The sequence below is a fragment of the Panulirus ornatus genome, chromosome 25, assembly GCF_036320965.1.
Source record: "Panulirus ornatus isolate Po-2019 chromosome 25, ASM3632096v1, whole genome shotgun sequence".
In the NCBI taxonomy this organism is placed as follows: domain Eukaryota; kingdom Metazoa; phylum Arthropoda; class Malacostraca; order Decapoda; family Palinuridae; genus Panulirus; species Panulirus ornatus.
Window position 1 is genome coordinate 14,685,969 of NC_092248.1, and position 27,526 is coordinate 14,713,494.

The 27,526-nt window shown below is 41.0% G+C and overlaps 1 long non-coding RNA gene across 1 annotated transcript in view; it reads right to left on the reverse strand.

Annotated features, from left to right (window-relative positions):
* LOC139757303 (uncharacterized) overlaps positions 1–24,915 on the reverse strand; it is a 53,037-nt gene extending 28,122 nt beyond the window's left edge. Inside the window, exons 1-2 of the long non-coding RNA XR_011714590.1 lie at positions 24,857–24,915; positions 22,653–22,720 (exon numbers count right to left, since the gene is read on the reverse strand). This is a non-coding gene — a long non-coding RNA (uncharacterized lncRNA). The remainder of the gene's footprint in view (positions 1–22,652; positions 22,721–24,856) is intronic.
* Between the last annotated feature and the right edge of the window lie 2,611 nt (positions 24,916–27,526).

A 27,526-nucleotide genomic window follows, 5' to 3' on the forward strand; every position in this document is an offset into this window, starting at 1 on the left:
GTATGTAGCATTTATGGATCTAGAGAAGGCATATGATAGAGTTGATAGAGATGCTCTGTGGAAGGTATTAAGAATATATGGTGTGGGAGGCAAGTTGTTAGAAGCAGTGAAAGGTTTTTATCGAGGATGTAAGGCATGTGTACGTGTAGGAAGAGAGGAAAGTGATTGGTTCTCAGTGAATGTAGGTTTGCGGCAGGGGTGTGTGATGTCTCCATGGTTGTTTAATTTGTTTATGGATGGGGTTGTTAGGGAGGTGAATGCAAGAGTTTTGGAAAGAGGGGCAAGTATGAAGTCTGTTGGGGATGAGAGAGCTTGGGAAGTGAGTCAGTTGTTGTTCGCTGATGATACAGCGCTGGTGGCTGATTCATGTGAGAAACTGCAGAAGCTGGTGACTGAGTTTGGTAAAGTGTGTGAAAGAAGAAAGTTAAGAGTAAATGTGAATAAGAGCAAGGTTATTAGGTACAGTAGGGTTGAGGGTCATTTCAATTGGGAGGTGAGTTTGAATGGAGAAAAACTGGAGGAAGTGAAGTGTTTTAGATATCTGGGAGTGGATCTGGCAGCGGATACAACCATTGAAGCGGAAGTGGATCATAGGGTGGGGGAGGGGGCGAAAATTCTGGGAGCCTTGAAGAATGTGTGGAAGTCGAGAACATTATCTCGGAAAGCAAAAATGGGTATGTTTGAAGGAATAGTGGTTCCAACAATGTTGTATGGTTGCGAGGCGTGGACTATGGATAGAGTTGTGCGCAGGAGGATGGATGTGCTGGAAATGAGATGTTTGAGGACAATGTGTGGTGTGAGGTGGTTTGATCGAGTAAGGAAAGTAAGGGTAAGAGAGATGTGTGGAAATAAAAAGAGCGTGGTTGAGAGAGCAGAAGAGGGTGTCTTGAAATGGTTTGGTCACATGGAGAGAATGAGTGAGGAAAGATTGACCAAGAGGATATATGTGTCGGAGGTGGAGGGAACGAGGAGAAGAGGGAGACAAAATTGGAGGTGGAAAGATGGAGTGAAAAAGATTTTGTGTGATCGGGGCCTGAACATGCAGGAGGGTGAAAGGAGGGCAAAGAATAGAGTGAATTGGAGCGATGTGGTATACCGGGGTTGACGTGCTGTCAGTGGATTGAATCAAGGCATGTGTATGGGGGTGGGTTGGGCCATTTCTTTCGTCTGTTTCCTTGCGCTACCTCGCAAACGCGGGAGACAGCGATAAAGCAAAAAAAAAAAAATATATATATATATATATATATATATATATATATATATATATATATATATATATATATATATATATATATATATATTTTTTTTTTTTTTTTTTCATACTATTCGCCATTTCCCGCATTAGCGAGGTAGCGTTAAGAACAGAGGACTGGGCCTTTGAGGGAATATCCTCATATGGCCCCCTTCTCTGTTCCTTCTTTTGGAAAATTTAAAAAAAAATGAGAGGGGAGGATTTCCAGCCCCCCGCTCCCTTCCCTTTTAGTCGCCTTCTACGACATGCAGGGAATACGTGGGAAGTATTCTTTCTCCCCTATATATATTTATCTATTTATTCACTTTGCCCCGTCGCCGTCTCCCGCGCCAGCGAGGCAGTGCAAGGAAACAGACGAAAGAATGGCCCAACCCACCCACATACACATGTATATACATACACGTCCACACACACCAACATATACATACCTATACATCTCAACGTATACATATATATACACACACAGACATATACATATATACCCATGTACATAATTCATACTGTCTGCCTTTATTCATTCCCATCGCCACCCCGCCACACATGGAATAACAACATCCTTCCCCCTCATGTGTGTGAGGTAGTGCTAGGAAAAGACAACAAAGGCCCTATTCGTTCACACTCAGTCTCTAGCTGTCATGTAATAATGCACCGAAACCACAGCTCCCTTTCCACATCCAGGCCCCACAGAACTTTCCATGGTTTACCCCAAACGCTTCACATGCCCTGGTTCAATCCATTGACACCATGTCGACCCCAGTATACCACATCGTTCCAATTCACTCTATTCCTTGCACGCCTTTCACCCTCCTGCATGTTAAGGCCCCGATCACTCAAAATCTTTTTCACTCCATCTTTCCCCCTCCAATTTGGTCTCCCACTTCTCCTCGTTCCCTCCATCTTTGACACGTACATCCTCTTTGTTAATCCTCCTTACTCATCCTCACGAGTCCAAATCATTTCAAAAAAGCCACTTCTGCTCTCTCAACCACTCTTTTTATTACCACACATATCTTTTACCCTTTCATTACTTAGTCAATCAAACCACATATATTTTATTTCATATATATTTGTCATTTCCCATATTAGTGAGGTAGTGTTAAGAACATGAGGATAGAGGACAAAGAGGATATATGCATCAGAAGTGGAGGGAACAATCACCCCGCCAATTAATACCAATTTCTCAACTGCCCATATCCCATATCTCTTGCACATGCTATCACTGCTTCACTAAATATCTCCCATTCCCCTTGCTTCATTTGCTTACAACTTTAGCTATTCTATACCCAATCTCTTCTAGTATTTCACACACACACACACACACCTCTTTTTTCCAAGCTCATTTCTTTCTCACCCTCTTCTCATTCATATTAGTTTCCCCTCCCAACACATTAACATCTAGGAGTCTATCTTTTGCACACCTATAAATTTGTACAGAGTCCAACACTTCTCTCTGACCAGGTTCCCTACTCATTGATGTATATTCATGCATGTCCATTTAAAAAAAAAAAAAAAAAAAAAAAAAAAAAAGTATTCCTAATCACCATACCATTTTCTGCACACAACTCCACAAGCTGTTGACTATTCATATTTCACCTCAGTAATAACCAATGTCTCCTAATTCTGCCATCAATGGCCACATTACTTACTCTTGCAATTATGACATCAATGGCCACATTACTCACTCTTGCAATTATGCCATCAATGGCCACATTACTCACTCTTGCAATTATGCCATCAATGGCCACATTACTCACTCTTGCAATTATGCCATCAATGGCCACATTACTCACTCTTGCAATTATGCCATCAATGGCCCCATTACTCACTCTTGCAATTATGCCATCAATGGCCACATCACTCACTCTTGCAATTATGCCATCAATGGCCGCATTACTCACTCTTGCAATTATGTAATCAATGACCACATTGCTCACTTGCAATTATGCCATCAGTGGCCACATTACTCACTCTTGCAATTATGCCATCAATGGCCATATTTTTTTTTTTATTTTTATTATACTTTGTCGCTGTCTCCCGCGTTTGCGAGGTAGCGCAAGGAAACAGACGAAAGAAATGGCCCAACCCCCCCCATACACATGTATATACATACGTCCACACACGCAAATATACATACCTACACAGCTTTCCATGGTTTACCCCAGACGCTTCACATGCCTTGATTCAATCCACTGACAGCACGTCAACCCCGGTATACCACATCGCTCCAATTCACTCTATTCCTTGCCCTCCTTTCACCCTCCTGCATGTTCAGGCCCCGATCACACAAAATCTTTTTCACTCCATCTTTCCACCTCCAATTTGGTCTCCCTCTTCTCCTTGTTCCCTCCACCTCCGACACATATATCCTCTTGGTCAATCTTTCCTCTCTCATTCTCTCCATGTGCCCAAACCACTTCAAAACACCCTCTTCTGCTCTCTCAACCACGCTCTTTTTATTTCCACACATCTCTCTTACCCTTACGTTACTCACTCGATCAAACCACCTCACACCACACATTGTCCTCAAACATCTCATTTCCAGCACATCCATCCTCCTGCGCACAACTCTATCCATAGCCCACGCCTCGCAACCATACAACATTGTTGGAACCACTATTCCTTCAAACATACCCATTTTTGCTTTCCGAGATAATGTTCTCGACTTCCACACATTCTTCAAGGCCCCCAGAATTTTCGCCCCCTCCCCCACCCTATGATCCACTTCCGCTTCCATGGTTCCATCCGCTGCCAGATCCACTCCCAGATATCTAAAACACTTCACTTCCTCCAGTTTTTCTCCATTTAAACTCACCTCCCAATTGACTTGACCCTCAACCCCACTGTACCTAATAACCTTGCTCTTATTCACATTTACTCTTAACTTTCTTCTTCCACACACTTTACCAAACTCAGTCACCAGCTTCTGCAGTTTCTCACATGAATCAGCCACCAGCGCTGTATCATCAGCGAACAACAACTGACTCACTTCCCAAGCTCTCTCATCCCCAACAGACTTCATACTTGCCCCTCTTTCCAAAACTCTTGCATTTACCTCCCTAACAACCCCATCCATAAACAAATTAAACAACCATGGAGGCATCACACACCCCTGCCACAAACCTACATTCACTGAGAACCAATCACTTTCCTCTCTTCCTACACGTACACATGCCTTACATCCTCGATAAAAACTTTTCACTGCTTCTAACAACTTTCCTCCCACACCATATATTCTTAATACCTTCCACAGAGCATCTCTATCAACTCTATCATATGCCTTGTCCAGATCCATAAATGCTACATACAAATTCATTTGCTTTTCTAAGTATTTCTCACATACATTCTTCAAAGCAAACACCTGATCCACACATCCTCTACCACTTCTGAAACCACACTGCTCTTCCCCAATCTGATGCTCTGTACATGCCTTCACCCTCTCAATCAACACCCTCCCATATAATTTACCAGGAATACTCAACAAACTTATACCTCTGTAATTTGAGCACTCACTCTTATCCCCTTTGCCTTTGTACAATGGCACTATGCACGCATTCCGCCAATCCTCAGGCACCTCACCATGAGTCATACATACATTAAATAACCTTACCAACCACTCAACAATACAGTCACCCCCTTTTTTAATAAATTCCACTGCAATACCATCCAAACCTGCTGCCTTGCCAGCTTTCATCTTCTGCAAAGCTTTCACTACCTCTTCTCTGTTTACCAAATCATTTTCCCTAACCCTCTCACTTTGCACACCACCTCGACCAAAACACCCTATATCTGCCACTCTATCATCAAACATATTCAACAAACCTTCAAAATACTCACTCCATCTCCTTCTCACATCACCACTACTTGTTATCACCTCCCCATTTGCGCCCTTCACTGAAGTTCCCATTTGCTCCCTTGTCTTACGCACTTTATTTACCTCCTTCCAGAACATCTTTTTATTCTCCCTAAAATTTAATGATACTCTCTCACCCCAACTCTCATTTGCCCTTTTTTTCACCTCTTGCACCTTTCTCTTGACCTCCTGTCTCTTTCTTTTATACATCTCCCACTCAATTGCATTTTTTCCCTGCAAAAATCGTCCAAATGCCTCTCTCTTCTCTTTCACTAATACTCTTACTTCTTCATCCCACCACTCACTACCCTTTCTAATCAACCCACCTCCCACTCTTCTCATGCCACAAGCATCTTTTGCGCAATCCATCACTGATTCCCTAAATACATCCCATTCCTCCCCCACTCCCCTTACTTCCATTGTTCTCACCTTTTTCCATTCTGTACTCAGTCTCTCGTGGTACTTCCTCACACAGGTCTCCTTCCCAAGCTCACTTACTCTCACCACCCTCTTCACCCCAACATTCACTCTTCTTTTCTGAAAACCCATACAAATCTTCACCTTAGCCTCCACAAGATAATGATCAGACATCCCTCCAGTTGCACCTCTCAGCACATTAACATCTAAAAGTCTCTCTTTCGCACGCCTGTCAATTAACACGTAATCCAATAATGCTCTCTGGCCATCTCTCCTACTTACATAAGTATACTTATGTATATCTCGCTTTTTAAACCAGGTATTCCCAATCATCAGTCCTTTTTCAGCACATAAATCTACAAGCTCTTCACCATTTCCATTTACAACACTGAACACCCCATGTATACCAATTATTCCCTGAACTGCCACATTACTCACCTTTGCATTCAAATCACCCATCACTATAACCCGGTCTCGTGCATCAAAACCACTAACACACTCATTCAGCTGCTCCCAAAACACTTGCCTCTCATGATCTTTCTTCTCATGCCCGGGTGCATATGCACCAATAATCACCCACCTCTCTCCATCAACTTTCAGTTTTACCCATATTAATCGAGAATTTACTTTCTTACATTCTATCACATACTCCCACAACTCCTGTTTCAGGAGTATTGCTACTCCTTCCCTTGCTCTTGTCCTCTCACTAACCCCTGACTTTACTCCCCAGACATTCCCAAACCACTCTTCCCCTTTACCCTTGAGCTTCGTTTCACTCAGAGCCAAAACATCCAGGTTCCTTTCCTCAAACATACTACCTATCTCTCCTTTTTTCACATCTTGGTTACATCCACACACATTTAGGCACCCCACTCTGAGCCTTCGAGGAGGATGAGCACTCCCCATGTGACTCCTTCTTCTGTTTCCCATTTTAGAAAGTTAATACAAGGAGGGGAGGATTTCTGGCCCCCCGCTCCCGTCCCCTCTAGTCGCTTTCTACGACGCGCGAGGAATACGTGGGAAGTATTCTTTCACCCCTATCCCCAGGGATAATATACATATATATATACATATACACATACACACACATACACATACATATGCACATACACACACACACACACATACATATATATACATATGAAAAATGTAAGAAACAATTTAGAAAACTGAAACTTCTAGCTTGAAATGAATGAAAAAATGAAACATGAATCTTTCATATACAATACAAATGTGTACATAAAAATATGATGCCTTTTAAGATACTTTGTAAAAAAAATTTACTTTAGAATATCAAGTGAATACTCCATCAGCAGCTGCTGTCATTTTGAGCCCTCCAAGTGTGTACAGCAGATATTCCTTATTGGCCTCGTCACCCTCATTTTCCACCCAAAGCTTCAGGAGAAATGCAACTTGGCTCTCCACGCTATCCTCCTTCTCTGCTTTATCTTTCTCAATAAAATCAATATATATATATATATATATATATATATATATATATATATATATATATATTTTTTTTTTTTTTTTTTTTATACTTTGTCGCTGTCTCCCGCGTTTGCGAGGTAGCGCAAGGAAACAGACGAAAGAAATGGCCCAACCCCCCCCCCCCATACACATGTACATACACACGTCCACACACGCAAATATACATACCTACACAGCTTTCCATGGTTTACCCCAGACGCTTCACATGCCTTGATTCAATCCACTGACAGCACGTCAACCCCTGTATACCACATCGCTTCAATTCACTCTATTCCTTGCCCTCCTTTCACCCTCCTGCATGTTCAGGCCCCGATCACACAAAATCTTTTTCACTCCATCTTTCCACCTCCAATTTGGTCTCCCTCTTCTCCTCGTTCCCTCCACCTCCGACACATATATCCTCTTGGTCAATCTTTCCTCACTCATTCTCTCCATGTGCCCAAACCATTTCAAAACACCCTCTTCTGCTCTCTCAACCACGCTCTTTTTATTTCCACACATCTCTCTTACCCTTACGTTACTTACTCGATCAAACCACCTCACACCACACATTTTCCTCAAACATCTCATTTCCAGCACATCCATCCTCCTGCGCACATCTCTATCCATAGCCCACGCCTCGCAACCATACAACATTGTTGGAACCACTATTCCTTCAAACATACCCATTTTTGCTTTCCGAGATAATGTTCTCGACTTCCACACATTTTTCAAGGCTCCCAAAATTTTCGCCCCCTCCCCCACCCTATGATCCACTTCCGCTTCCATGGTTCCATCCGCTGACAGATCCACTCCCAGATATCTAAAACACTTCACTTCCTCCAGTTTTTCTCCATTCAAACTCACCTCCCAATTGACTTGACCCTCACCCCTACTGTACCTAATAACCTTGTTCTTATTCACATTTACTCTTAACTTTCTTCTTTCACACACTTTACCAAACTCAGTCACCAGCTTCTGCAGTTTCTCACATGAATCAGCCACCAGCGCTGTATCATCAGCGAACAACAACTGACTCACTTCCCAAGCTCTTTCATCCCCAACAGACTTCATACTTGCCCCTCTTTCCAAAACTCTTGCATTCACCTCCCTCACAACCCCATCCATAAACAAATTAAACAACCATGGAGACATCACACACCCCTGCCGCAAACCTATATATATATATATATATATATATATATATATATATATATATATATATATATATATATATATATATATATTATTTATAGGGAAAAAATGCAAATGAGTGGGAGATGTATAAAAGAAAGAGGCAGGAGGTCAAGAGAAAGGTACAAGAGGTGAAAAACAGGGCATATGAGAGTTGGGGTGAGAGAGTATCATTAAATTTTAGGGAGAATAAAAAGATGTTTTGGAAGGAGGTAAATAAAGTGCGTAAGACAAGGAAGCAAATGGGAACTTCAGTGAAGGGGGCTAATGGGGAGGTGATAGCAAGTAGTGGTGATGTGAGAAGGAGATGGAGTCAGTATTTTGGAGGTTTGTTGAATGTGTTTGATGACAGAGTTGCAGATATAGGGTGTTTTGGTCGAGGTGGTGTGCAAAGTTAGGGAAAATGATTCGGTAAACAGAGAAGAGGTAGTAAAAGCTTTGCAGAAGATGAAAGCCGGCAAGGCAGAAGGTTTGGATGGTATTGCAGTGGAATTCATTAAAAAAGGGGGTGAATGTATTGTTGACTGGTTGGTAAGGTTATTTGATGTATGTATGATTCATGGTTAGGTGCCTGAGGATTGGTGGAATGCTTGCATAGTGCCATTGCACAAAGACAAAGGGGATAAGAGTCAGTGCTCAAATTACAGAGGTGTAAGTCTGTTGAGTATTCCTGGTAAATTATATGGGAGGGTATTGATTGCGAGGGTGAAGGCATGTACAGAGCATCAAATTGGGGAAGAGCAGTCTGGTTTCAGAAGTGGAAAAGGATGTGTGGATCAGGTGTTTGCTTTAAAGAATGTATGTGAGAAATACTTAGAAAAGCAAATGGATTTGAATGTAGCATTTATGGATCTGGAGAAGGCATATGATAGAGTTGATAGAGATGCTCTGTGGAAGGTATCAAGAATATATGGTGTGGGAGGCTAGTTGTTAGAAACAGTGAAAACTTTTTATCGAGGATGTAAGGCATGTGTATGTGTAGGAAGAGAGAAAAGTGATTGGTTCTCAGTGAATGTAGGTTTGCGGCAGGGGAGTGTGATGTCTCCATGGTTGTTTAATTTGTTTATGGATGGGGATGTTCGGGAGGTGAATGCAAGAGATTTCGAAAGAGGGTTAAGTATGCAGTCTGTTGTGGATGAGAGAGCTTGGGAAGTGAGTCAGTTGATGTTCACTGATGATACAGCGCTGGTGGCTGATTCATGTGAGAAACTGCAGAAGCTGGTGACTGAGTTTGGTAAAGTGTGTGAAAGAAGAAAGTTAAGAGTAAATGTGAATAAGAGCAAGGTTATTAGGTACAGTAGGGTTGAGAGTCAAGGCAACTGGGAAGTAAGTTTGAATGGAGAAAAACTGGAGGAAGTGAAGTGTTTTAGATATCTGTGAGTGGATCTGGCAGCGGATGGAACCATGGAAACAGAAGTGAATCATAGGGTGGGGGAGGGGGCGAAAATTCTGGGAGCCTTGAAGAATGTTTGGAAGTCGAGAACATTATCTCGGAAAGCAAAAATGGGTATGTTTGAAGGAATAGTGGTTCCAACAATGTTGTATAGTTGCGAGGCGTGGGCTATGGATAGAGTTGTGCGGAGGAGGGTGGATGTTCTGGAAATGAGATGTTTGAGGACAATATGTGGTGTGAAGTGGTTTGATTGAGTAAGTAATGTAAGTGTAAGAGAGATGTATGGAAAGAAAAAGAGTGTGGTTGAGAAAGCAGAAGAGGGTGTTTTGAAATGGTTTGGTCACATGGAGAGAATGAGTGAGGAAAGATTGACCAAGAGGATACATGTGTCAGAGGTGGAGGGAACGAGAAGTGGGAGACCAAATTGGAGGTGGAAAGATGGAGTGAAAAAGATTTTGAGTGATTGGGGCCTGAACATGAAGGAGGGTAAAAGGCGTGCAAGGAATAGAATGAATCCCTGGGGATAGGGGAGAAAGAATACTTCCCACATATTCCCTGCGTGTCATAGAAGGCGACTAAAAGGGGAGGGAGTGGGTGGCTGGAAATCCTCCCCTTTCTTGTTTTTTTTTAATTTTCCAAAAGAAGGAACAGAGAAGGGGGTCAGGTGAGGATATTCCCTCTAAGGCCCAGTTCTCTGTTCTTAACGCTACCTCGCTAACGCGGGAAATGGCGAATAGTTTGAAAGAAAGAAAGAAAAGAAATATATATATATATATATATATATATATATATATATTTTTATTCATTTTATTTTGCTTTGTTGCTGTCTCCCGCGTTAGCGAGGTAGCGCAAGGAAACCGGCGAAAGAATGGCCCAACCCACCCACATACACATGTATATACATACACATCCACACACGCAAATATACATACCTATACACCTCAATGTATACATATATATGTACACACACAGACATATACTTTTTACACATGTACATAATTCATAGTCTGCCTTTATTCATTCCCATCGCCACCTCGCTACACATGAAATAACAACACCCTCCCCCAAATGTGTGCAAGGTAGCGCTAGGAAAAGACAACAGAGGCCACATTCGTTCACACTCATAGGAAAAGACAACAGAGGCCACATTCGTTCACACTCAGTCTGTAGCTGTCATGTAATAATGCACCAAAACCACAGCTCCCTTTCCACATCCAGGCCCCACAGAACTTTCCATGATTTACCCCAGATGCTTCACATGCCCTGGTTCAATCCATTGACAGCACGTCGACCCCGGTATACCACATCGTTCCAATTCACTCTATTCCTTGCATGCCTTTCACCCTCCTGCATGTTCAGGCCCCGATCACTCAAAATCTTTTTCACTCCATCTTTCCACCTCCAATTTGGTCTCCCACTTCTCGTTCCCTCCACCTCTGACACATATATCCTCTCTGTCAACCTTTCCTCACTCATTCTCTCCATGTGACCAAATCACTTCAAAACACCCTCTTCTGCTCTCTCAACCACACTCTTTTTAGTACCAAGCATCTCTCTTACCCTATTATTACTTACTCGATCAAACCACCTTACACCACATATTGTCCTCAAACATCTCATTTCCAGCACATCCATCCTCCTCCACACAACTCTATCCACAGCCCACACCTATCAACCATGTAACATTGTTGGAACCACTATTCCTTCAAACATACCCATTTTTGCTTTCCGAGATAATGTTCTCGACTTCCAAACATTCTTCAACGCTCCCAGAATTTTCACCCCCTCCCCCACCCTATGAGTCACTTCTGCTTCCATGGTTCCATCCGCTGCCAAATCCACTCACAGATATCTAAAACACTTCACTTCCTACAGTTTTTCTCCATTCGAACTTACCTCCCACTTGACTTGACCCTCAACCCTACTGTACCTAATAACCTTGCTCTTATTCACATTTACTCATAACTTTCTTCTTTCACACTTTTTACCAAACTCAGTCACCAGCTTCTGCAGTTTCTCACATGAATCAGCCACCAGTGCTGTATCGTCAGCAAACAACAATGACTCACTTCCCAAGCTCTCTCATCCACAACAGACAGCATACTTACACCTTTTTCCAAAACTCTTGCATTCACCTCCCAAATAACCCTATCAATAAACAAAGTAAACAACCATGGAGACATCACACACCCCTGCCGCAAACCTACATTCACTGAGAACCAATGTTTTTCCTCTCTTCCTACACGGACACATGCCTTACATCATCGATAAAATCTTTTCACTGCTCCTAACAACTTGCCTCCCACACCATATATTCTTAATACCTTCCACAGAGCATCTCTATCAACTCTATCATATGCCTTCTCCAGATCCATAAATACTACATACAAATCCGTTTGCTTTTCTAAGTATTTCTCACATACATTCTTCAAAGCAAACACCTGATCCACACATCCTCTACCACTTCTGAAACCACACTGCTCTTCCCCAGTCTGATGCTCTGTACATGCCTTCACCCTCTCAATCAATACCCTCCCATATAATTTACCAGGAATACTCAACAAACTTATACCTCTGTAATTTGAGCACTCACTCTTATCCCCTTTGCTTTTGTACAACGGCACTATGCAAGCATTCTGCCAATGCTCAAGCACCTCACCATGAGTCATACATACATTAAATAACCTTACCAACCAGTCAACAATACAGTCACCCCTTTTTTAATAAATTCCACTGTAATACCATCCAAACCCGCTGCCTTGCCGGCTTTCATCTACCGCAAAGCTTTTACTACCTCTTCTCTGTTTACCAAATCATTTTCCCTAACCCTTTCACTTTGCACACCACCTCGACCAAAACATCCTATATCTGCCACTCTATTATCAAACACATTCAACAAACCTTCAAAATACTCACTCCAACTCCTTCTCACATCACCACTACTTGTTATCACCTCCCCATTAGCCCCCTTCACTGATGTTCCCATTTGTTCCCTTGTCTAACGCACTTTATTTACCTCCTTCCAAAATTTAATGATACTCTCTGACTCCAACTCTCATTTGCCCTCTTTTTCGTCTAATGCACCTTTCTCTTGACCTCCTGCCTCTTTCTTTTATACTTCTCCCACTCATTTGCATTATTTCCCTGCAAAAATTGTCCAAATGCCTCTGTCTTCTCTTTCACTAATACTCTTACTTCTTCTTCCCACCACTCACTAACCCTTCCTAATGAACCCATCTCCCATGCTTCTCATGCCACAAGCATTTTTTGCGCAAGCCATTACTGCTTCCCTAAATACATACCATTCCTCTCCCTCTCCCCTTACGTCCTTTGTTCTCACCTTTTTCCATTCTGTACTCAGTCTCTCCTGGTACTTCCTCACACAAGTCTCCTTCTCAAGCTCACTTACTCTCACCACTCTTTTCACCCTAACATTCTCTCTTCTTTTCTGAAAATCTCTACAAATCTTCACCTTCGCCTCCACAAGATAATGATCAGACATCCCTCCATTTGCACCTCTCAGCACATTAACATCCAAAAGTCTCTCTTTTGTGCACCTATCAATTAACATGTAATCCAATAACGCTCTCTCGCCATCTCTCCTACTTACATATGTATACTTATGTATATCCCTCTTTTTAAACCGGTATTCCCAATCACCAGTCCTTTTTCAGGAAATAAATCTACAAGCTCTTCACCATTTCCATTTACAACACTGAACACCCCATGTAAACCAATTATTCCCTCAACTGCCATATTACTCACCTTTGCATTCAAATCACCCACCACTGTAACCCGGTCTCGTGAATCATACCCACTAACACAACTGCTCCCAAAACACTTGCCTCTCATGATCTTTCTTCTCATGCCCAAGTGCATATGCACAAATAATCACCCACCTCTCTTCATCCACTTTCAGTTTTACCCATATCAATCTGGAGTTTACTTTCTTACACTCTATCACATACTCCCACCACTCCTGTTTCAGGAGTAGTGCTACTCCTTCCCTTGCCCTTGTCCTCTCATTAACCCCTGACTTTACTCCTAAGACATTCCCAAACCACTCTTCCCCTTTACCCTTGAGCTTCGTTTCACTCAGAGCCAAAACATCCAGGTTCCTTTCCTCAAACATACTACCTATCTCTCCTTTTTTCTCATAATGGTTACATCCACACACAGTTAGACACCCTAATCTGAGCCTTCGAGGAGGATGAGCACTCCCTGCCTGACTCCTTCTTCTATTTCCCGTTTTAGAAAGTTAAAATACAATTCTACGACACGTGAGGAATGCGTGAGAAGTATTCTTTCTCCCCTATCCCCAGGTGAATGCAAGAGTTTTGGAAAGAGGGGCAAGTATGCAGTCTGCTGTGGATGAGAGAGCTTGGGGAGTGTCAGTTGTTGTTCGCTGATGATACAGCGCTGTTGGCTGATTCATGTGAGAAACTGCAGAAGCTGGTGACTGACTTTGGTAAAAAGTGTGAAAGAAGAAAGTTGAGAGTAAATGTGAATAAGAGCAAGGTTATTAGGTACAGTAGGGTTGAGGGACAAGTCAACTGGGAGATAAGTTTGAATGGAGAAAAACTGGAGGAAGCAAAGTGTTTTAGAGATCTGGGAGTGGATTTGGCAGCGGATGGAACCATGGAAGCGGAAGTGAATCATAGGGTGGGGAAGGGGGCGAAAATTCTGGGAGCGCTTAAGAATGTGTGGAAGTCAAATGCATTATCTCGGAAAGCAAAAATGGGTATGTTTGAAGGAATAGGGGTTCCAACAATGTTATATGGTTGCGAGGCGTGAGCTATCGATAGAGTTGTGCAGAGGAGGGTGGATTTGCTGGAGATGAGATTTTTGAGGACAATATGTGGTGTGAGGTGGTTTGATCGAGTAAGTATTAATAGGGTAAGAGAGATGTGTGTGGTAATAAAAAGAGTGAGGGTGAGAGAGCAGAAGAGGGTGTTTTGAACTGGTTTGGTCACACGGAGAGAATGAGTGAGGAAAGATTGACAAAGAGGATATATGTGTCAGAGGTGGAGGGAACAAGAAGTGGGAGACCATGTTGGAGGTGGAAAGATGGAGTGAAAAAGATTTTGAGTGACCGGGGCCTGAACATACAGGAGGGTGAAAGGCGTGCAAGGAATAGAGTGAATTGGAATGATATGGTATACTAGGGTCGACGTACTGTCAATGGATTGAACCAGGGCATGTGAAGCGTCTGGGGTAAACCATGGAAAGTTCTGTGGGGCCTGGATGTGGAAAGGGAGCTGTGGTTTAGGTGCATTATTACATGACAGCCAGAGACTGAGTGTGAACGAATGTGGCCTTTGTTGTCTTTTCCTAACGCTACCTCACACACATTTGGGGGGAGAGGGTTGTTATTTCATGTGTGGCGGGTGGCAGTGGGAATGAATAAGGGCAGACAGTATGAATTATGTATGTGTATGTATGTATATGTCTGTGCGTGTATATATATGTATACGTTGAGATGTATAGGTATGTATATTTGTGTGTGTGGACGTGTATGTATATATATGTGTATGTGGGTGGGTTGGGCTATTCTTTCGTCTGTTTCCTTGTACTACCTCGATAACGCGGGATACAGCGACAAAGCAAAATAAATAAATATAAATATATATATATATATTTTATTCATTTATTTTGCTTTGTCGCTGTCTCCCGCATTTGCGAGGTAGCGCAAGGAAACAGACGAAAGAAATGGCCCAACCCACCCACATACTTATGTATATACATACACGTCCACACACGCAAATATACATACCTATACATCTCAATGTACACATATATATACACACACAGACACATACATATATACCCATGCACACAATTCACACTGTCTGCCTTTATTCATTTCCATCGCCACCTCGCCACACATGGAATACCATCCCCCTCCCCCCTCATGCGTGCGAGGTAAGGCTAGGAAAAGACAACAAATGCCCCATTCGTTCACACTCAGTCTCCAGCTGTCATGCAATAATGCCCGAAACCACAGCTCCCTTTCCACATCCAGGCCCCACACAACTTTCCATGGTTTACCCCAGACGCTTCACATGCCCTGATTCAATCCACTGACAGCACGTCAACCCCGGTATACCACATCGATCCAATTCACTCTATTCCTTGCACGCCTTTCACCCTCCTGCATGTTCAGGCCCCGATCACTCAAAATCTTTTTCACTCCATCTTTCCATCTCCAATTTGGTCTCCCACTTCTCCTCATTCCCTCCACCTCCAACACATATATCCTCTTGGTCAATCTTTCCTCACTCATTCTCTCCATGTGCCCAAACCATTTCAAAACACCCTCTTCTGCTCTCTCAACCACGCTCTTTTTATTTCCACACATCTCTCTTACCCTTACATTACTTACTCGATCAAACCACGTCACACCACTCATTGTCCTCAAACATCTCATTTCCAGCACATCCACCCTCCTGCGCACAACTCTATCCATAGCCCACGCCTCGCAACCATACAACATTGTTGGAACCGCTATTCCTTCAAACATACCCATTTTTGCTTTCCGAGATAATGTTCTCGACTTCCACACATTCTTCAAGGCTCCCAGGATTTTCACCCCCTCCCCCACCCTATGATTCACTTCCGCTTCCATGGTTCCATCCACTGCCAGATCTACTCCCAGATATCTAAAACACTTTACTTCCTCCAGTTTTTCTCCATTCAAGCTTACCTCCCAATTGACTTGACCCTCAACCCTACTGTACTTAATAACCTTGCTCTTATTCACATTTACTCTTAACTTTCTTCTTTCACACACTTTACCAAACTCAGTCACCAGCTTCTGCAGTTTCTCACATGAATCAGCCACCAGCACTGTATCATCAGCGAACAACAACTGACTCACTTCCCAAGCTCTCTCATCCACAACAGACTTCATACTTGCCCCTCTTTCCAAAACTCTTGCTTTCACCTCCATAACAACCACATCCATAAACAAATTAAACAACCATGGAGACATCACACACCCCTGCCTCAAACCTACATTCACTGAGAACCAATCACTTTCCTCTCTTCCTACACGTACACATGCCTTACATCCTCGATAAAAACTTTTCACTGCTTCTAACAACTTGCCTCCCACACCATATATTCTTAATACCTTCCACAGAGCATCTCTATCAACTCTGTCATATGCCTTCTCCAGATCCATAAATGCTACATACAAATCCATTTGCTTTTCTAAGTATTTCTCACATACATTCTTCAAAGCAAACACCTGATCCACACATCCTCTACCACTTCTGAAACCATACTGCTCTTCCCCAATCTGATGCTCTGTACATGCCTTCACCCTCTCAATCAATACCCTCCCATATAATTTACCAGGAATACTCAACAAACTTATACCTCTGTAATTTGAGCACTCACTCTTTTCCCCTTTGCTTTTGTACAATGGCACTATGCACGCATTTAGCCAATCCTCAGGCACCTCACCATGAGTCATACATACATTAAATAACCTTACCAACCAGTCAACAATACAGTCACCCCCTTTTTTAATAGATTCCACTGCAATACCATCCAAACCTGCTGCCTTGCTGGCTTTCATCTTCCGCAAAGCTTTTACTACCTCTTCTCTGTTTACCAAATCATTTTCCCTAACCCTCTCACTTTGCACACCACCTCGACCAAAACACCCTATATCTGCCACTCTATCATCAAACACATTCAACAAACCTTCAAAATACTCACTCCATCTCCTTCTCACATCACCACTACTTGTTATCACCTCCCCATTAGTGCCATATATATATATATATATATATATATATATATATATATATATATATATATATATATATATATATATATTATCCCTGGGGATAGGGGATTAAGAATACTTCCCACGTATTCCCTGCGTGTCGTAGAAGGCGACTAAAAGGGGAGGGAGCGGGGGGCTGGAAATCCTCCCCTCTCGTTTTTTTTTTTTTTTCTAATTTTCCAAAAGAAGGAACAGAGGGGGCCAGGTGAGGATATTCCAAAAAAGGCCCAGTCCTCTGTTCTTAACGCTACCTCGCTAACGCAGGAAATGGCGAATAGTTTGAAAAAAAAAAAAAAAAAAAATATATACATATATATATATATATATATATATATATATATATATATATATTTTTTTTTTTGCTTTGTCGCTGTCTCCCGCGTTTGCGAGGTAGCGCAAGGAAACAGACGAAAGAAATGCCCCAACCCACCCCCATACACATGTATATACATACGTCCACACACGCAAATATACATACCTACACAGCTTTCCATGGTTTACCCCAGACGCTTCACATGCCTTGATTCAATCCACTGACAGCACGTCAACCCCGGTATACCACATCGCTCCAATTCACTCTATTCCTTGCCCTCCTTTCACCCTCCTGCATGTTCAGGCCCCGATCACACAAAATCTTTTTCACTCCATCTTTCCACCTCCAATTTGGTCTCCCTCTTCTCCTCGTTCCCTCCACCTCCGACACATATATCCTCTTGGTCAATCTTTCCTCACTCATTCTCTCCATGTGCCCAAACCATTTCAAAACACCCTCTTCTGCTCTCTCAACCACGCTCTTTTTATTTCCACACATCTCTCTTACCCTTACGTTACTTACTCGATCAAACCACCTCACACCACACATTGTCCTCAAACATCTCATTTCCAGCACATCCATCCTCCTGCGCACAACTCTATCCATAGCCCACACCTTGCAACCATACAACATTGTTGGAACCACTATTCCTTCAAACATACCCATTTTTGCTTTCCGAGATAATGTTCTCGACTTCCACACATTCTTCAAGGTTCCCAGAATTTTCGCCCCCTCCCCCACCCTATGATCCACCTTCGCTTCCATGGTTCCATCCGCTGCCAGATCCACTCCCAGATATCTAAAACACTTCACTTCCTCAAGTTTTTCTCCATTCAAACTCACCTCCCAATTGACTTGACCCTCAAACCTACTGTACCTAATAACCTTGCTCTTATTCACATTTACTCTTAACTTTCTTCTTTCATACACTTTACCAAACTCAGTCACCAGCTTCTGCAGTTTCTCACATGAATCAGCCACCAGCGCTGTATCATCAGCGAACAACAACCGACTCACTTCCCAAGCTCTCTCATCCCCAACAGACTTCATACTTGCCCCTCTTTCCAAAACTCTTGCATTCACCTCCCTAACAACCCCATCCATAAACAAATTAAACAACCATGGAGACATCACACACCCCTGCCGCAAACCTATATATATGGGAAGTGAGTCAGTTGTTGTTCGCTGATGATACAGCGCTGGTGGCTGATTCATGTGAGAAACTGCAGAAGCTGGTGACTGAGTTTGGTAAAGTGTGTGGAAGAAGAAAGTTAAGAGTAAATGTGAATAAGAGCAAGGTTATTAGGTACAGTAGGGTTGAGGGTCAAGTCAATTGGGAGGTGAGTTTGAATGGAGAAAAACTGGAGGAAGTGAAGTGTTTTAGATATCTGGGAGTGGATCTGTCAGCGGAAGTGGATCATAGGGTGGGGGAGGGGGCGAAAATTTTGGGAGCCTTGAAAAATGTGTGGAAGTCGAGAACATTATCTCGGAAAGCAAAAATGGGTATGTTTGAAGGAATAGTGGTTCCAACAATGTTGTATGGTTGCGAGGCGTGGGCTATGGATAGAGTTGTGCGCAGGAGGATGGATGTGCTGGAAATGAGATGTTTGAGGACAATGTGTGGTGTGAGGTGGTTTGATCGAGTAAGTAACGTAAGGGTAAGAGAGATGTGTGGAAATAAAAAGAGCGTGGTTGAGAGAGCAGAAGAGGGTGTTTTGAAATGGTTTGGGCACATGGAGAGAATGAGTGAGGAAAGATTGACCAAGAGGATATATGTGTCAGAGGTGGAGGGAACGAGGAGAAGAGGGAGACCAAATTGGAGGTGGAAAGATGGAGTGAAAAGGATTTTGTGTGATCGGGGCCTGAACATGCAGGAGGGTGAAAGGAGGGCAAGGAATAGAGTGAATTGGAGCGATGTGGTATACAGGGGTTGACGTGCTGTTGGTGGATTGAATCAAGGCATGTGAAGCGTCCGGGGTAAACCATGGAAAGCTGTGTAGGTATGTATATTTGCGTGTGTGGACGTGTGTATGTACATGTGTATGGGGGGGTTGGGCCATTTCTTTCGTCTGTTTCCTTGCGCTACCTCGCAACCACGGGAGACAGCGACGAGGTATAAAAAAAAAAAAAAAAAAAAAAAAATATATTTTTTTTTTTTTTTTTTTTTTCCAAAAGAAGGAACAGAGAAGAGGTCCAGCTGAGGATATTCCCTCAGAGGCCCAGTCCTCTGTTCTTAACGCTACCTCGCTATCGCGGGAAATAGCGAATAGTATAAAAAAAAAAAAAAAAAAAAAAAAAAAATATATATATATATATATATATATATATATATATATATATATATATATATATATATATATATATATATATATATATTATTTATTTATTTTGCTTTGTCGCTGTCTCCCGCGCCTGCGAGATAGCACAAGGAAACAGACGAAAGAAATGGCCCAACCCACCCCCATACACATGTATATACATACACGTCCACACACGTAAATATGCATACCCATACATCTTAATGTACACATATATATACACACACAGACTCATACAGACACATGCAATCACTTTCCTCTCTTCCTACATGCACACATGCTTCTAACAACTTGCCTCCCACACCATATATTCTTAGTACCTTCCACAGAGCATCTCTATCAACTCTATCATATGCCTTCTCCAGATCCATAAATGCTACATACAAATCCATTTCCTTTTCTAAGTATTTCTCACATACATGAAGTAGGAGAGATGGCCAGGAAGCGTTATTGGATTATGTGTTAATTGACAGGCACGCGAAAGAGAGACTTTTGGATGTTAATGTGCTGAGAGGTGCAACTGGAGGGATGTCTTATCATTATCTTGAGGCGAAGGTGAAGATTTGTATGGGTTTTCAGAAAAGAAGAGAGAATGTTGGGGTGAAGAGAGTGGTGAGAGTAAGTGAGCTTGGGAATGAGACTTGTGTGAGGAAGTACCAGGAGAGACTGAGTACTGAATGGAAAAAGGTGAGAACACAGGAGGTAAGGGGAGTGGGGGAGGAATGGGATGTATTTAGGGAAACAGTGATGGCTTGCACAAAAGATGCTTGTGGCATGAGAAGTGTGGGAGGTGGGTTGATTAGAAAGGGTAGTGAGTGGTGGGATGAAGAAGTAAGATTATTAGTGAAAGAGAAGAGAGAGGCATTTGGATGATTTTTGCAAGGAAAAAATGCAAATGAGTGGGAGATGTATAAAAGAAAGAGACACTAGGTCAAGAGAAAGGTGCAAGAGGTGAAAAAGAGGGCAAATGACAGTTGGGGTGAGAGAGTATCATTAAATTTTAGGAAGAATAAAAAGATGTCCTGGAGGGAGGTAGATAAAGTGCGTAAGACAAGGGAGCAAATGGGAACTTCAGTGAAGGGGGCTAATGGGGAGGTGATAACAAGTAGTGGTGATGTGAGAAGGAGATGGAGTGAGTATTTTGAAAGTTTGTTGAATGTGTTTGATGATAGAGTGGCAGATATAGGGTGTTTTGGTCGAGGTGGTGTGCAAAGTGAGAGGGTTAGGGAAAATGATTTGGTAAACAGAGAAGAGGTAGTAAAAGCTTTGCGGAAGATGAAAGCCGGCAAGGCAGCAGGTTTGGATGGTATTGCAGTGGAATTTATTAAAAAAGGGGGGTGACTGTATTGTTGACTGGTTGGTAAGGTTATTTAATGTATGCAAAATCTATATAAATCACAAGCACCTATCTAACTTGATATTCCATCCATACAAGTACTGAACAGAGTCAACGTAAGGAAAATGCTCTATCTCCCACCACAGAAAGCTGCAACATTATACATGCAACAAAGCACTTAACTACCTTTCCTGCTTAAAAAAATAATGCTCCTGTTGTTATGCAATAAGCAATAAAACCGGAGGCCATTATTGACATTTAAGGTCTAAAGACCTTCAACACTATCAAACTCAGGCTAGCCCGCTGACTGCATGATGTCTCCTAAATACCACAATGATTTACTTCATTCTACACAATGCATGCCTCCAACTTTATTGAATATTTTGGCCCTGATATCCTAGAACCCTGTTCACTACACTCTTCCATATTCTTCTCAGTATTGTCCTACCCCTTGTTGCTCTGCTTCTGACATACATATAGTATATCCTCTTTGTCAGTCTTTCTTCCCTTAGTTTTCACATTGCCTGTACCAATTCAAGACACCCTTGTTAACTTTCTCAATTAGACTTCATTTACAACCAAACAACTACTAAGTCAAAACTCTATTGCAGAGAGAGAGGATGGAAAACGTTTTTCTTGATTTTGCTAAAGCATTTGACACAGTAAACTAGTCTTATTAGAGAAAGTGGCAAAACAATATATTAAAGATAAGGTGAAAATTGAATCAGTCTCTTACAGAAAAATCAGAATGGCAGCAAATGGAACATTGTATGAAGCAGAAATTGTTCTTTTGGGACTAATTCAAGGAACAACTCTAGTCTCAATATCATTTGCAACAATGATCTCAGATATAGGCATAAAATTGAAGCAGAGTACAGTCTGGATCAATGTGTATGATACAAAATGAATGTTGTGACAGGATTGGAAACAAAGAAGAACTGCAAAAATGGCATAAACATAATCTTAAACTGGGCATAAGAGAGTTTAATGAACTTCGATGACGAGAAATTCAAACAAATAAGCTATGGAATGGTTAACAATGTAAAAACATCCTGCAAAGGCTAAAAAGGGAAAACAGAGAGTGAAGAAAATGTCAACAATTTAGGAGCTAAAATGAAGAATGTAGAACTCAAGAAAAAAATCATAATACAGTAATCTCAAACCAATAATGAGTGGTTCTATAATAAGAATTTGCACAATGAGAAGAAGGCTAAGGAAAATATTCAGCGTATATCATGGCAAAACTGAATACTGCCACACTGTACCAATCAAACAAAATGAAATCAAACATGCTTGAAAAAATCTTGAAATACTCACAAGCAACTCTGATGGTCTGGAAGAGATGATCTAGCACAACAGGTATAAATAACTCAAAACTGTACTGCCTGGAAAGAAGGGAAAGACATGATAATGTTAGCATGGTAGCAAGTAGAAGGCAATGCAAAAAATGTCCTAGATCCAAAAGCACATTAGCAAGGATGATACAGAATAATCAAATTGGAAGTAATACTCTTAAAAATACCATAACAATATCAGACGATAATGAAATATATGAGTAGCAAAAAAGTTGGAAAGATTTTTCAGTGCAATAATAGGAGAAATATGTATGGAATAACTACAGAAACATTTAAAGGAAAACTAAACAAATGACTAATTCAAACACTGATGAACCTTGGACAGACAATTATGAGATGTGTAGAGCAGCAAAAAGATACAGTTATTAAGGAACACAGACAGTGAAGTGCTTCTTGCTAGCCCATCCATTCTGGCAACATGTTGAAGTAGGCACTGATTGGTAGGTACACATGAAGAAACAGGAGTCACATCCGAGTTGTATGGACATGAATTTTGGATTTTGAATACAAAAGAATGAGGGTGTATGTAATGAAAATTAAATATTTAAGAATAAGTGGAGACGACTAATCATGTAAAGAATGACAGATTACCCCACGCATTTCATATCCAAACATCCAACCCCCTTTCTTTTCTTTGCAATCACAGCCTTACAGTCATATCTGTACATCACCCTTTGGATAACTATAAAGCACCTTCAAACACATCCATCTTCGCCATTGCATACGATGACCTCTTATTACACACATTCTTTTGTGTGCCCAACGACTCACTTTAGCCTCCTTGTTGCCATCAACAGTGTTCTTTCTCAATTATCTAATCCACTCCACTTCCTCCCCCTTATGCATACATTCACACCCCTTGCCTCACCTCATTACCTTAAGTTCACATAAACTCTCAACTTGTACTTTAGGTGGACGCTACAGCCCACAACTGCTTCTTTTACATATAACTAAACACACAAAAGATTATGGTGTAATATTCTCTTGTACATGTATATGCTAAAAATATTTGTTTTCAGTCACTGCTAAAGCATTTACACAATCTTTTTATTGTCAAAATCATGGATGGATTTATAAGTTCATTTCTGCTGCAAGAGCTTTTTTCCTCCTGTCCACTGGCATATATATCTTCAGTGGGGAAAGATAACAGAAAAGAACACAAGAGTAACATGCAACCATACAAATTACCTAAAAAATTCTTATTTAAAGGTTTATTCTAATGTAGATCAAAGTATGGTAACTAGGAAAGTAAACAATGAGAAATAGAAAAATAAAAACAAATAATTTGACTTTAAAACTAGAATCTATTTTTACATATCAAAACTAATTAAAGTTCCTCCCTATTTCACTATCATTTCTTAACTTGATTTTTGTTTCACTTTCCTGTTTGCATTTTCAAGGAGCAGACTGTCTGGTATCAATCACCTATTGAAACACCAACATGGGATATGGAGAGTTAATGTCCTTTCTCCTGCTCATAGTTTCCAACTTGGCCGTATTTTCACCACAGTTCCACTTTGCAATGTGCCATGCATTCTCTTACGCACTGTACACTACCCCTCAAGGGCCCTTTTCAATCATTCCTCTTTTCTGTTTTCACTCTCTTCCACTGTACAGTGTGGTGGGGCAACCTATGTATTTTCTCAATATTCTGAATGTTACAGTGCAAGCAGTGTGACAGCTTCTCTCGTGGTTACAAAACTCGTACACAGAACCTTCAGAAATGCTTCAGGCATTAACATTGCATTGTAGTTCGAAAATAGTACTGCGTATGAAATAAAAACTATTTACGGTTTCTCTAAAGACAAGTACATCATGCCTTCACTATCATATCTTTGTTTTTGGGGCCTCACTTTGCATTTCTAAGCAAAGATTCAAATATGTCCTGCCTGAGATGAAATATTTGCTCGAGCATCAAGAAAGAAAGCATGATGTGCTGCTTAGTGATTTCCTTATGCGAGTTAATAATACTTCAAGCTACAATGGGCGGTAATTGCGTACACATATGAGAAGTTCCGGACATCTGGAAGTCTTAGTGTTATTTAATTCTTATCAAATTCACACAATGCTTATTGTGAGAACTTTGACTGAAGCAAAATGACAAGAAGATTTAGCCGACCAATAAATCGCCTTCAGCTAACTATAAAATCCAAATAAGGCCTCTACAATTCAACAATATGAGGTTGAGTCGACTGTGAGAATTTGTCCTAAATATTCATAATGACGACCTTCCATCGTAAGGTAGTTCAATGTTGTCACGGTAGCGAACCACACAGATCAGCGACCAACCTTGGCAGCGACCACCTTTAATGTAGCCATGACAAAATTGAACCCGAGACCAGTAATCACTTTCCTCAGAAAATCTTTATATCTCGATAACGTTACTACTTGCACACATATGAATTAAAAGCATTTCTTTTGTAAACAGTTACCTTGAAACGAAGAGGTACATATAACACGAACAACCTACAAACAATTTCTGACTGTGGTTAAACATTTAAATCTGAATAAGATCCTGGACAACCTTGTTTTGATGTATGCTTTTCTCATTTTCTTTAGACCATTCTTAAATGTCTGAACAGCCTTTTCAGCCATTCTATTATGATGAAAAGGACCACTTGTGCTCCCATTTGTTTTCCTATTCTCACACTAGTAGCCTTCAAAACTATTTTCTTATGAATGGTCTGGTGTTGTAGACAATGTATGAACGTTAATTATGACGAGTTTGCGTTGAATGCCATGCCCAAGGACCAGCAGGGCCTTCGGGAGAGATGTTACCAGGAGGTATAAAGTTTCTTTCGGGTTCCCTTCTTTTCTCCACGAGTCATCGTGTTTTTATCCACTACGTTTTTATTACATGAGCTGTAAGAGCAAAAAGGGTATGGAAGATGAGAGGGGTGAAATGGTCTCCACTCCGTTGATTTTCTGCATTTGAGGTCTTATGCTCCCCCATGATGATAAATATAGATAAAAGAGGATCATTTTCGTGGTGCTTTTCTATGCATACTTGCTGCCCCTGCTACTGCCTTTTATCTTTATCCAACCTTAAATCGTATAAACCTTATAGGGACTGACTTATTTTGGGGTGATCAAAGGCTATTGTAAGGTGAAACCAGTCTATTTCACTTGTGAGAAAATGTTCACAATTTCTGTTCAGTTTTCACTTAGTATTGCAGCAATAGGATCTACTTTACATGTACTTAAGAATATTTGAACTATGTAGGCTCACAAAATGTGACTGCTGCCAGTCTTCAAAATATTTCCTGAGATACCAGGAACAACAGATTAGTCGCAAACAGTTCACGATTCACCACAAACAGTGCAAGGTTACGATGGACAAAGTGTTTGGTTATGGTGTAATAGGTTTTTAGGGAGTAATGTACATGAACATTCGAGTTTGTGTTCCTTGTCCTTTCATGTGAGTGAAATTTATAGACAACTTAGATATCCTTTTCAATAAAGAAAATAAATCTCTATTGTTTATTGCATTTAAAGATATTACGCCATAGCTCATATATAATCATTTACATACATTCAGTGACTGAGTTGTACTGATTTTTGGTAATGTTGCACTTTTTTCCCGGACGTTTAGGCTTATTACAGTAAGATGGTTCTACGTGATTAAGATGATTTTGTTTTCCAACTACATTATTCGATTGTGGCGATGGCAGTTATACAGATTTCGAAGAAACATAAGTAATTTCTAATTTTACTGATGCTATTTTTTTAGATGCCAGAAAGCAACCATAATTTCAGGAATGCATTTTGCAGCAGGGCATGGGATTTTTGGTGTGTCACGTGCAGTTCGATCAATTATAATATTCAAGTGGGCAGGACTTTAAAGAAGAGGCAAGTTGTTAAGTAAAGAAAGAAAAAATGAATACAAAACAATATAAGAAATATAATTTAGTAAACTTATAGGAGAGGACGCTTATGATGACGTCCTGGCGGTCTTATGACCATATACAAAGCGAACGATGATGTAATACAACTAGAAAACGCATGAATACTGTGGAAATGCATATTACATTTCATTCCTCTGAATACCGCCATATCCTCGTAACATGTGACAATCCGTTTTTTGCGTATATGTTGTTTGAGTCCAGTTGTCATTATAGATTTTAGGCTCGCAATTATGATTCCGAAATCTATCCCGCACAAGACAAGATTGTTATATTCTTAAACGTCTGAATTCATTGTTGACAATTGTAATCAAACGAAAAAAACATGATGGGGATCTGTGGAATACTGTTCATGTTTTTCATAATAACATGTGATCACAAATGCAGTCTTTAAATGTTAAAGTTGAACATTTATTTATTTCCTTGTTTGCCAGTATGATAGTGTTGTTCTTTAATCACATCTTCTTTCTCCTTCATAACTATACCAAAATTTAGTTGATATTGAAAGATGATTTTAAAGGGTATCACAAAATTCCCCCTCATAATATTCCTTACATTAAAAAGAGAAAAATATAACGTATGGAAGTGATACCTCTATTCTCAGCTTTTACAGCAACATGTATCGTTGGACTCCATATTCTCTGTAAAAGTAATTTAGTGTAAGGAAATGCATTTGGACAACAAGCTGTTTAGCTTGTTCTTCAGGTGGCACCGAGAAAGAACAGTAGTCGAAGGACAGAACTCCTGTGTGTATCTGCTACGCTTGGCTTGACCCGTCAAGATTTTGTATGCAAAACTGTTGTGAACTATTAAGGTGACAGGTACCTCATGCTACTGTTGTAATTATGTTGAGAGATGTTTGAGTCCTGTTGAATTAAGAAAGTAATCATGAGACTACACAATATCTTAAACAGTAGTTTGAAAGGAGAGACTG